The sequence below is a fragment of the Coregonus clupeaformis genome, chromosome 23 (assembly GCF_020615455.1).
Source record: "Coregonus clupeaformis isolate EN_2021a chromosome 23, ASM2061545v1, whole genome shotgun sequence".
Taxonomy (NCBI): domain Eukaryota; kingdom Metazoa; phylum Chordata; class Actinopteri; order Salmoniformes; family Salmonidae; genus Coregonus; species Coregonus clupeaformis.
Genome location: NC_059214.1, coordinates 39,231,836 through 39,244,096, shown reverse-complemented (window position 1 = coordinate 39,244,096; position 12,261 = coordinate 39,231,836). Strand labels below are relative to the sequence as shown.

Genomic DNA, 12,261 nt, shown 5'->3' with positions numbered 1-12,261 from the left:
CATTGAATCTACGCATGGCATGCAGATGTTGTTGCAGCTGTGATTATTGATATTCAGCCAAGAGAGATAGGTGTTGCTCATCATCAGACATGTAGGTTACCTCTTCAACATTACATAATTCACTGGACTGGTAGACCCCTTTGTGGGTTGGTCTGTGGTTTGTAACCTACATGAGTAGTCCTATTCAGGCCTATGTCCTGTCTGTCGGTTTGATGGTTGGATGTTGAACATTACTGAGTATTCATCAAAAGTTGTTTATAAACAAAAGCTATAAACTATTTATACATAATATCCATTAGAGTACTTTATTTAAATCCCTGTATTTTTGAAGGACAAACGATGTTCATGATGATTCCATAATCCATAATGGTCACACCACACGCCTATAGCAAGCTATATGGTTAAATACGGGTCACCAAATCATTCCATTAGCTCGATCCAATTGGCTTATAATAATCCCCTTATAGAACAATAACACGCGTGCAAATATTGTTTCATTATCGCAGTTCATTTGTAGCCTTGTGGTCGGTAATAAAAGCAGGCTTGGATTCAATCCTTTTGACTAATGACTAGGGTACTATACCTTCTTTTTGGGGTTAGTTTCCCGAATGCTTTAGCTGTCAAAAGCCAAGCAATAGAAGAACACTCCTAGCACTCCTAGCCTACAGCATAGCCACCAGCACACAAATATTGGTTTGGAGCATACGAGTGAAGAGCTGCAAGGAAAGCATAATTGCACCTATTTGCAGCAAGGGGGGCTCGCAAGGCAGGCAGGCGAGCTAAATAAAACATAGCATGTTTCTCTCACTTTAGGAGAGCATTATTATACGTCTATACCCGACAAATAGGATCATTTTGACTAGAAGTCAATTGACGCATTCTAAGGAACGGTAAATGTTTCGAATCCGATCTTAGAGTCCTTTGTAGAACGGATAGGTTTGTTATGGTGGGAGACTCCAGTATCAGCATGGTGTACCAAGTCAACTGATGCATGAAGTCAGTTCCGAGCAAGCTCCCTCTAACACGACAGCGTTGAAAAAAACAAGAAAGGACGATCTTTCTCCGCCTAACCTAGACTCTCCCGGATCCTTGGAGCTTGTTCTTTACCTTTAGGGTGGTCTCGTCCTGATCTAGGCCGGGTAGGAGTGTTAAAAATCCGGTGGAAATGTAGCCTGGAAGACGACGAGCTCCGGCCAAGCTGTGAACATTGGAGAATCGGAAGGAAAGGAGGCACTGCAGTACTGGCTTGGAAGTGACAGGCGGCGCTGGATAGCGAGTGAGTCAATCGTTTCTTTGGGTCCATTGCGATTGAGTCAGGGGGATCTCTTTCACTCTCACTTCGAAACGATGGTCATGGAGCAAACAGCGGGAAATTAACTGGCTGTCACTACTTGCAGTCCTCTGATATTCATTCGAGTGAAGGAGCATATGTAGGAGTATTATTTTGTTGTTTTGGGGGCTTCAAAACAGCGGAGGGGAATACAGAATACAGGTTTGAACAACGCTTGTTATGTGTCACTACAGTTGGATACAATGTTGCCTTGTGGAAGTTTGCTGTGATGGTTGCCTTGACTGCAGCTGTGCACGGAACGAGAACGGATCCATTGTATATAGACAAAGCTATAATGTATCCCTTTGGGAAAAAGTTTAAGATTGCCAAATATTCTGAATTTATTACATATGTATTACCTTCTGCATTTGTTTTTCTATAACGGAACATGTATATATTTTACATGCTAGGTTAATAATTAATATCCTATAATATCTTCATTTAATTCATTTTAAATGTTTATCATAATTGAATAATTGAATTGAACTGATCTTATTTGAATAGGCTTACAGTAGGTGCAGTTCTATTGATTACTTTTCACAGCACTTTATTAGTGCTGTACTCATTCTTTCATTCATTCATCCATCCATTAAGTATTTGATTCATTAGTTCAAAGGCAAATAAAGCACCTGTGTTAACTGTGTGATATAGTAAACTATTGCTGGGTCTTGAATGGGCTCTGTCTCCAAGCCCAGGTTACCCAGGTGTAGTATGAGATATTTCAAGGTTGACGGCAGAAGCATGAAAGAATTAGTCTGGCTGACACCTAACTTGAAGTCCTCTGGCTTCCACGTGAGTCGAGACAGCCAGGCAATGAAAGAATAGCCAACACCCTCAAACATTGGAAATTGCTTATGAATAGGCCTACCTCTCTGCACTACACACATTCAAAGGAATGCCATGACAGCTTGACAGGGTGTTAATATGAAGAACACAGGAGTCAAAAATAAGTCATAAACTGTCGTGGCAGGTTGGAATGTACAGATGTTAGCCATTTACTCAGAGGGAAAAGACGTGAAACTGTTGCAACTTCAACAGCTCCCACAGGATACATGTGCAAACAGGAGGAATAGCTACAACTTTTGACACCCGGCAGATAAACACATAGTTGATTGCTAGAGGGGGGAAAAAATATTATCAGTAAATGATTTGCTAAGTTCATGTCATACCATAGTAATAAAAAGATTGTAGACAAAATACCACCATTTATCAGTGTAGGATTCAGAATCAGCAACAACACATTTTGATGGCTCCTTCACAGAATCTGGAGGTGAAATCAGAATGGATAGATCGTTTAGTTTGGCTGTGTGGCTAGAGCTCCCCATGTCTCTTTCCACTGAGAGAGGAGAGGAGAGAGGAGAGCTGGGCCTTATCGTCTGGGCCTTATCGTCTGGGCCTTATCGTCTGGGCCTTATCGTCTGTGACAGCACACTGACAGCAGGGAAAGGAAAGGAAACAGAGCTGCATGGATTCCTGCTTTCCAATTGATGTGATGAAAGTGAAATACAAGGCTCTCTTAGCCATGATATGAATCAAATGTACAGTAGGGAGAGAATAGATAAAGCTCTGGAGGGCATATATCAACAGAGTGAACGATGGGTTGGTATTCGTTATTGTGAAGAATATAAGAGCAAACGGAAGCATGTTGTCCTCTCTTCCCTTCCCCTTAGTGAGGGGAATATGTACAAGTCAATTATTAATGAATAATACCTCAAGGTAAATAAAGGTAGGAATGTCTTTGAATGAATCAGTAGATCAACTGATACAGTTATCTGCATGTTCATGTTCTGTCTACATCCAACTTCAAGTTGATTTAACTCTTTAAGGCTTAACTGAAGCGGTCAAGCTCCTTTTTCAAAAGTATGCAAAGTAATGGAACATTATGCACCTGCATTTTACTAAAAGCTGCAGAATGTCCTTCATCACTCATCCATGATATGAGTGTAGTAACGCTTTATTGCCGACTGAAAAAGCCCTTATGATAACAGAGAAAAACGACTGTACCGATAGATATTTCTGATCATAATCAGCCAACTGAATTTTTCAAACCACAAAATGCTATACTCAAGTGTTTCAAAGCCTTTGGTGTGAAAGTAACTCATAGCAACTGAACTGAGAGCTACTCTAAAGACAATGGGTTTGCATTTAGAAGAGAGCCAGTGATTCATTCACCCACATACACACACACACACACACACAAAGGCACGTGCATACACACACACACACACACACACACAGTTACAAAGCCACTATAAATACAAGTCAAGTACGTTGTGGCTCTTTTAAATGAGAGTACATTTAGGAATTGCCAGAACCCTAAAACAATTTTCCTGCTTTAATATTAGTAATCGGTTCTTAATTAGAATGTCAGCACACAGAAAGCAGAGGAAATGGACATTAATATTTCATCACACAGATGTCTCTCTCTCCGTCTGTCTGTCTGCCTACCTGCCTGCCTGTCTGTCTGTGTCTCTTTTTCCATCCACCCCAGGGAAACAGCTACAGTAGACAGGGCAGAGATTCACAACAAGCACTTCAAGTGCAGACCGACTGTGTCTGGACTGGAACATTGCTCTTAAAAACCGAACTTCCCCTTCCGGTGCTGTCTGTGTGTATTTTGGGTGGTAGTGGACCTGATGTTTGTTTGTTTTTTATTCCCCATATTTACTAAGAATGTTTTTGTATCGGGGATGTCTATATTTGAAGTTAGTTTATTGAGTCAATTAAGCTTTTCTCTTATACCTTTAATTTTGATATGGAAGGACAAGCCAAGAGTGAGCTGACTATGTTTGTGTAGAGGATATGAGTCAATAAGGTCCGATACTCAGAGAGCAGGAAGTGTATCTTCCGTTTTTGTGAAGGTGCCCTCTGTCTAGTACTGAGTGTCGATAGAGCCACTAGTGCGTCAGTCTGGTCTACACTCTTAGAAAAAAATATGCTATCTAGAAACCTAAAACGGTTCTTCGGCTGTCCCCTTTTTGGTTCCAGGTAGAACCCTTTTCATTTCGATTTTACATTTACATCATTTAGCAGACGCTCTTATCCAGAGCGACTTACAAATTGGTGCATTCAACTTATGATAGCCAGTGGGACAACCACCTTTTTTTTATTCTTTATGAGGGGGTGGGGGGGTAGAAGGATTACTGTTATACTAGTCCAGGTATTCCTTAAAGAGGTAGGGTTTAAAGTGTCTCCGAAAGGTGGTCAGTGACTCCGCTGTCCTGGCGTCGTGGGGGAGCTTGTTCCACCATTGTTCCACCATTGGCAGGTAGCTTAGTGGTTAAGAGCATTGTGCCAGTAACCGAAAGGTCGCTGGTTCTAATCCCCGAGCCGACTAGGTGAAAAATCTGTCGATGTGCCCTTGAGCAAGGCACTTAACCCTAATTGCTCCTGTAAGTCGCTCTGGATAAGAGTGTCTGCTAAATGACAAAAATGTAAATGTAAAAAAATGGGTGCCAGAGCAGCGAATAGCTTTGACTGGGCTGAGCGGGAACTGTGCTTCCGTAGAGGTAGGGGGGCTAGCAGGCCAGAGGTGAATGAACGTAGTGCCCTCGTTTGGGTGTAGGGTCTGATCGGAGCCTGAAGGTAAGGAGGTGCCGTTCCCCTCACAGCTCTGTAGGCAAGCACCATGGTTTTGTAGTAGATGTGAGCTTCAACTGGAAGCCAGTGGGGTGACTTGGGAAGGTTGAACACCAGATGGGCTGCAGCGTTCTGGATAAGTTGTAGGGGTTTAATGGCACTGTTTCCTATAGTGCACTGCTTTTGCCATTTGGGACACAGATATGAAATGCAGCGCTGTAGAGGATTGCCACCCAGTGTTCTGATATTAGGCAGAGCTGCAGAGCTATTTGTTTTCACTGTAGCTGAGATTGAATCAGGTTGACTCTTGTGGGAAGTTGTAGACTGGAGATGATAGTATTGCCTTAAGAGTATGTTCAAATTATTCCATTATGTGGTGTGTTAATACCCCTGATGTCTTTGTGGATGTGGATGTTTGTCACGAATTCAGCCGAGGCTGCCCCTCCTCCTTGCTCGGGCAGGTTTCGGCGTTCGTCGTCACCGGCTTACTAGCCACTACCGCTCCATTTATCATCACTCCATTTGTCTTGTCTTGTCTTGTCTTGTCTTGTCAATCACACACACCTGGTACTCATTCCCTCATTAGTCTGTGTATAAGTGTTCCCTCTGCCCCCTTGTCCTTTGTGAGTGATTGTTCATTGTGAGAGTGAGTAGCTCGGTTGAGCTACTCTTTCCTTATATGTAGCCAAGGTGGATTTTTCCCTTGTGCTAGTTTCGTTTTGACGCTTGCTGTGCTTCATTCATGTACACTGAATAAACTCTGGATTTCGGTGTTTTAGCTCCTGCGCCTGACTCCGTCATTCACACCTCATCACATGTTTGCCATATGGTTCTAATCAAGTTAAATGCAGTGTTTTGAAAGAAAAGGCTTGGTGTTTATTTGCTGCATCTGTCAATATGATAACGGTTCCGATTTACTTTTATCTAATATGGTGGTGGTCATTTCTTTGCTAATTGACCAATTATAACATTGTTTAGTTGGAAATGCTTTTCACATGTTGTCTGAACCTGTAGCTCTGCCACACAATTACACATAACCAGCTGACTATTACATTTATTTTGTCTAGACATTGCTCTCTGATAGATTTTTTACAAAGTGAACAAATATTTACTTTGTTGTAATCCAATCGTTTTGTAGGGGAGGACGTTGTGTGAATAACTCCTTCTGACTGTGTATGTTTACTGATTGGTTTGTAGATTTAGCATATCTGGAGACGTGCCAAGGGGAGGGTTTAGCGAAGATGTCTGCGTCCCAAATGGCACCCTATTCCCTATATAGTCCACTACTTTTGACAGGGCCCATTGGACTCTGGGATGCGCATTGTGAGTATAAGCCTTCTTTGATTACAATATTCTACTGAAGTGAAATGAGCCTTCTGTTTTTATCACACAGCATTCACAGTTCACGCTTTGACTGCCCCATTGTGTGTGTGTGTGTGTTTGTGACTGCGGGTGTGTGCGTTCTTGTGTGCCTGTGTGTGCATGTGTGTGTGTGTGGGGGGGGTCGTGCTTGCGTGAGCAGTGTGTGGTGATTAGAGTACCAATGAATAGAGGTGCTGATGGGGGTGAGAATCTGTGAATTATTACCCTTTATTCATTCTGAGGTATATTGCAGGTGTATTACAACTTGCAGGTGAGGAATTACAATAGACATTCTGATTGAACTGAATGAAAGGCCACTTAAAGACAGAGGCATGTGGGGGATGACTTGAGGAAGGTGATGCATAGTAGCCTGGTCCCAGATCTGTTTGTGCTCTCACCAACTCCTATAGTCGTTATCATGCCAATAACCACAGGAGTTCCATATACAACACAAACAGATCTGGGAACAGGCTATGTTCCCAGCACTTCTGGGCTGGTTGTGTCTTGACCACTGAGGATTTAATAAACAGGATTTTATTTTAGGTCCGATCTGGTCTCTGTTGACCTGGATTAATAAAAAGTATATAGCCTCTGAACAGACCCCTTCTCAAGACTCCTCTCTCGCTTTCTCCCTCCCTGTATCTGCTTCTCTCACCCCCCCACCTCTCTTCCCCCCACCTCTCTTCCCCCCTCCCTCCCTTAATGCAGCCCATTGTCCTCTGCCAGGATGATTACCACGGTGCAGTTTGCATGGTGTTGAAATTTAAATGTGTTGTACTAATATCCACCATTAAGTATTGCCAGGGAAAAGAGAGGAATTCCAGTTATACCTCTCTCTCTCTCTCTCTCTCTCTCTCTCTCTTTCTCTCTCTCTCTCTCTCATGCTCTCTCTCTCGTTCTCTCTCTCCTCTCATGCTCTCTCTCTCTCTCACTCTCTTGTTCTCTCGCTCCCTTTCTCTCTCTCTCTGTTTCTCTCTCCTCTCATGCTCTCTCCCTCTCATTCTCTCCTGTCGTGCTCTCTCTCTCTGTCTCTCTCTCTCTCTCTCTCTGTTTCTCTCTCCTCTCATGCTCTCTCTCCTCTCATGCTCTCTCTCTCTCACTGTTTCTCTCTCCTCTCATGCTCTCTCTCTCTGTTTCTCTCTCCTCTCATGCTCTCTCTCCCTCTCTCTGTATCTCTCTCCTCTCATGCTCTCTCTCCCTCTCTGTTTCTCTCTCCTCTCATGCTCTCTCTCCCTCTCTGTTTCTCTCTCTCTTATTCTCTCTCTCCTCTCATGCTCTCGCTCTCTCTGTTTCTCTCTCCTCTCATGCTCTCTCTCTGTTTCTCTCTCCTCTCATGCTCTCTCTCTCGCCTCTTATGCTCTCTCTGTTTCTCTCTCCTCTCATGCTCTCTCTCTCTCTCTCTCTCTGTTTCTCACCCTCCTGCTTATTCTTCTCATTTCCATTCTATTCTAGGAAGCAGGATTTAGCTATCATTATTACCCATCTGTATCCATATTCACCATTCGCTCAGCAACATGTCAAACCAAACAGACCCAATGCCAATCTGAATTGGTTAACATGAGCAGAATCCGTCCCTATGTGAAAAGAGCTCAACACAAAACGGTGTAATTAAATGTATTTGCCTTAATGTCGATCTCACAGTAAGTAAAATGTGCTATGAAATGCGCTATGAAATGCACAGTGACTGTGGAAGTTTAGATTGAGAATCGTCTTGAGCAGAGCAGAGGTTTAAAGACACTTTTCAAGGCCACACAGAGAGAGGCAGGCTGCTCCAGAGGCACTCTACTCTTTATAAATGTATGCACGCTCACACACACACACACACACACACACAGCTCTTTATGCCACATTCAAATCCATCAGATGAAGTGCATCTAGCATCCCTCCCTCGTAGGACTGTCTGTTCTGACATGGGTTGGTTTTAATCACTGCAAACTGTCACCATGTCTGGTCTATAGTTCAGCTGATGGATGATCTATTTTAATAGAGGACTGTTAAGGTGATTCCTTCCTGGTTTGACCAGGCTAGCTGCATTTTAGCAGCAATTTAGATTAAGGCCATACGCAGTGGGCAAAACTGGTTCAAATGATGTCAACAACCAGATTACAACCAACCATGTGACAATACATTCAGCTTGTAAATTGGTTGTAATGACACAATTACTGAATGCTGACCAATAAGGTTCTTATTAATCAAATCAATAAATAATTATATGGTCATTGCGGTCAATCAAAACAGCTTTATTCTTAGAAAAACAGTGTTGAATATAATATATTACAAGATGTGTGCTGTGTATGCAGCGAAGTGCTATGCATATCACAGATTAAAATGTGAATTTGTTTATTTTTTTTCTGTTAGTGTCTGGAGAGCCCAAGGTCAGTGTGTTGATAACTGAGATAAGAGTTTCCTGTGAGAGACTGGTAGGTATGCGACTAAACGTCCTGGCATTGTCTTCTGTTCTGGGGACATGCTTAGTTTCTGAATGGCACTACATAGGAATTAAGTGTGATTTCACTGTCATTCTTAACAATAGAGTCTGTTAGAGGAAGATTATAACAGCTTACTGTAGGAGAAGAATTTGGCTCATTACTTAGTGAGAGAATGAGAGAGACCGAGGGAGAGAGAAAAACCTTGACTATGTACTCACACTCAGTGAGCATAACCCTGCCATTGAGAGAGGCCGGCTTAGGCAGACCTGGATGTTCAGAACAGACAGGCTGTAAGGGTTGGTGTGAGGTGTGACCCAGGTGCGGTGTAGGATAGACAGTAGGCAGTAGGCAGAGATGGTGAAACAAGGATCTTTACTGGTGGTCCAAAAGCCAGGATACAAAACAACGGACTATACACAAAAACAAATGAGGAGCGCATAGGTCTCTATAAAACAGGCTGACATCAAACAATACGAAATACTAACTCTGACTGGAAAAACACAATGACACAGGGAGAACACTTCTTGAGTACCTGTAACTTTGTCGCGTGATCCGACACTGATACGTACTGCTTGACATCAAGGAACTAGCAGAGAAAACTGAGCAAGGGAACACAGGGAAGTGAGGGCATAAATACACAGGTGAATCAGATAGCCACAGGTGACACCAATAGGAAGATAATTAGTCCCGACTGTGAGTGAGGAGGTGCCTATGGTTGTCGGAGGATGACACCTAGTGGGTCGCTCCGGAACTGCGACCCACTCCTGTAACAACAGGCTATGTGCCCATTGCCCACAAAATTTGGTGGAAACCGAGCTGCACTCTTAACCTCCTGCCAAATGTATGACCATATAAGAGACACATATTTACCTGAAATTACCCAAACCCACAAAGAATTCAAACAAATCAAATTTTGACAAACTCCCGTATCTGTTAGGCGAAATACTGCAGTGTGCAATCCCCGCAGCAAAATGTGATCTGCTGCCATGCCACAAGTAAAGGTCAACCAGTGGGTAAGAAACACCAATGTAAATATAACCTATATTTATCTGCCTATTCATTTCCCCCCGTCATTCGTACATTCTACTATTTGCACATTGTCACAACACAGATGAAATGTTATGCTTTAAAAAATTGCCGCTAATAATATACAATTTTAAACCTTGTTATTCTCTTGAAACTTTTTGTGTGTATAATGTTTACTGTTAATGTCTAATCATTTTATTTTGTTTAATTGACTATGTTGGTTTTTGTCATTGTTGTTTTTTTTTTTTTTTACTTGGTTTAACAATGTAAAGAAGATAGAATGGTGCCGGAGGGGATGGCCACCATTTACGGGCTCCTGACCAATTTATTTTATTTTATTTTTTCCCTGATACTAACATTTTTTGTACATAATGTTTAGGCCATCGTTTGATTTGACCCGAAAATAGATTCTGGACATCAAAACAGTGATTACTATCACTGGAAAATAAACTGGATGAGCTCTGCTCGAGACTATCCTATCAACGTGATCTGAAGAACTGAAATATCCTATGTTTCACCAAGTCATGGCTGAAGAAGGACATGGAAAATATGAATCTAGCTGGTTTTTCTATACATCGGCATGACAGAATAGCTGTGTCTGGTAAGCTGAAGGGAGGGGGGGTTCTTTGTCAAGTCTCAAGGTTCTGCTCGCCTGAGTTAGAATACCTCATGATAAGCTGTAGACTACACTATTTACCAAAATAGTTTTCATCTAAATGATCCGTAGCTGTCTATTTACATTTTGGTCATTTAGCAGGTGCTCTTATCCAGAGCGACTTACAGTTAGTGAGTGCATACATGTTTATTTTTGTTTTTTTCATACTGGCCTCCCTTGGGAATCGAACCCACAACCCTTGCATTGCAAGTGCCATGCTCTGCCAACTCAGCTACACGGGACCCATTTAACACCACAGACTGATGCTGGCACTAAGACCGCACTCAACGAGCTGTATAAGGCCATAAGCAACAACAAAAAAATGCTCACCCAGATGCAGGGCTCCTAATGGCCAGGCATTTTAATGCAGGGAAACTGAAATCCGTTTTACCTCATTTCTACCAGCACGTCTCCTGTGCAACTAGAGGCAAAAACAATTCTAGATCACCTTTACTCACAGACACATACAAAGCTCTCACTCACCCTCCATTTGGCAAATCTGACTATAACTGTGAGACTTTAAAGAAAGTATCACTGCCTCCTTCTCACAAATGATCCAAAAAATATAAAAATTAAATAAAGTTGGTTCAACACAGTGGCGGGTCATTTTGACCCTAGGACAACGGGAGGGTTAAAGGGAGTGCTCCTAATCTCAGCTTGTTACCTGTATAAAAGATACCTGTCCACAGAAGCAATCAATCAATCAGATTCCAAACTCTCCACCATGGCCAAGACCAAAGAGCTCTCCAAGGATGTCAGGGACAAGATTGTAGACCTACACAAGGCTGGATTGGGCTACAAGACCATCGCCAAGCAGCTTGGTGAGAAGGTGACAACAGTTGGTGCGATTATTCGCAAATGGAAGAAACACAAAAGGACTGTCAATCTCCCTCAGCCTGGGGCTCCATGCAAGATCTCACCTCGTGGAGTTGCAATGATCATGAGAACGGTGAGGAATCAGCCCAGAACTACACGGGAGGATCTTGTCAATGATCTCAAGGCAGCTGGGACCATAGTCACCAAGAAAACAATTGGTAACACACTACGCCGTGAAGGACTGAAATCCTGCAGCGCCCGCAAGGTCCCCCTGCTCAAGAAAGCACATATACAGGCCCGTCTGAAGTTTGCCAATGAACATCTGAATGATTCAGAGGAGAACTGGGTGAAAGTGTTGTGGTCAGATGAGACCAAAATCTTTGGCATCAACTCAACTCGCCGTGTTTGGAGGAGGAGGAATGCTGCCTATGACTCCAAGAACACCAACCCCACCGTCAAACATGGAGGTGGAAACATTATGCTTTGGGGTGTTTTTCTGCTAAGGGGACAGGACAACTTCACCGCATCAAAGGGACGATGGACGGGGCCATGTACCGTCAAATCTTGGGTGAGAACCTCCTTCCCTCAGCCAGGGCATTGAAAATGGGTCGTGGATGGATATTCCAGCATGACAATGACCCAAAACACACGGCCAAGGCAACAAAGGAGTGGCTCAAGAAGAAGCACATTCAGGTCCTGGATTGGCCTAGCCAGTCTTCAGACCTTAATCCCATAGAAAATCTGTGGAGGGAGCTGAAGGTTTGAGTTGCCAAATTTCAGCCTCGAAACCTTAATGACTTGGAGAAGATCTGCAAAGAGGAGTGGGACAAAATCCCTCCTGAGATGTGTGCAAACCTGGTGGCCAACTACAAGAAACGCCTGACCTCTGTGATTGCCAACAAGGGTTTTGCCAGCAAGTACTAAGTCATGTTTTGCAGAGGGGTCAAATACTTATTTCTCTCATTAAAATGCAAATCAATTTATAACATTTTTGACATGTGTTTTTCTGGATTTTTTTGTTGTTATTCTGTCTCTCACTGTTCAAATAACCTACCATTAAAATG

The 12,261-nt window shown here is 42.8% G+C and overlaps 2 protein-coding genes across 2 annotated transcripts in view; one reads left to right on the top strand and one right to left on the bottom strand.

Annotated features, from left to right (window-relative positions):
- The window catches only part of LOC121536978 (ubiquitin-conjugating enzyme E2 E3), a 36,496-nt gene extending 35,226 nt beyond the window's left edge, over positions 1 to 1,270 (bottom strand). The window contains exon 1 of the mRNA XM_041844675.2: positions 1,108 to 1,270. The gene's annotated coding sequence lies outside the window, so the exon portion shown is untranslated. The remainder of the gene's footprint in view (positions 1 to 1,107) is intronic.
- Positions 1,256 to 12,261, top strand: part of LOC121536977 (pre-mRNA-splicing factor CWC22 homolog) — a 185,479-nt gene continuing 174,473 nt past the window's right edge. Inside the window, exon 1 of the mRNA XM_041844674.2 lies at positions 1,256 to 1,276. The gene's annotated coding sequence lies outside the window, so the exon portion shown is untranslated. The remainder of the gene's footprint in view (positions 1,277 to 12,261) is intronic.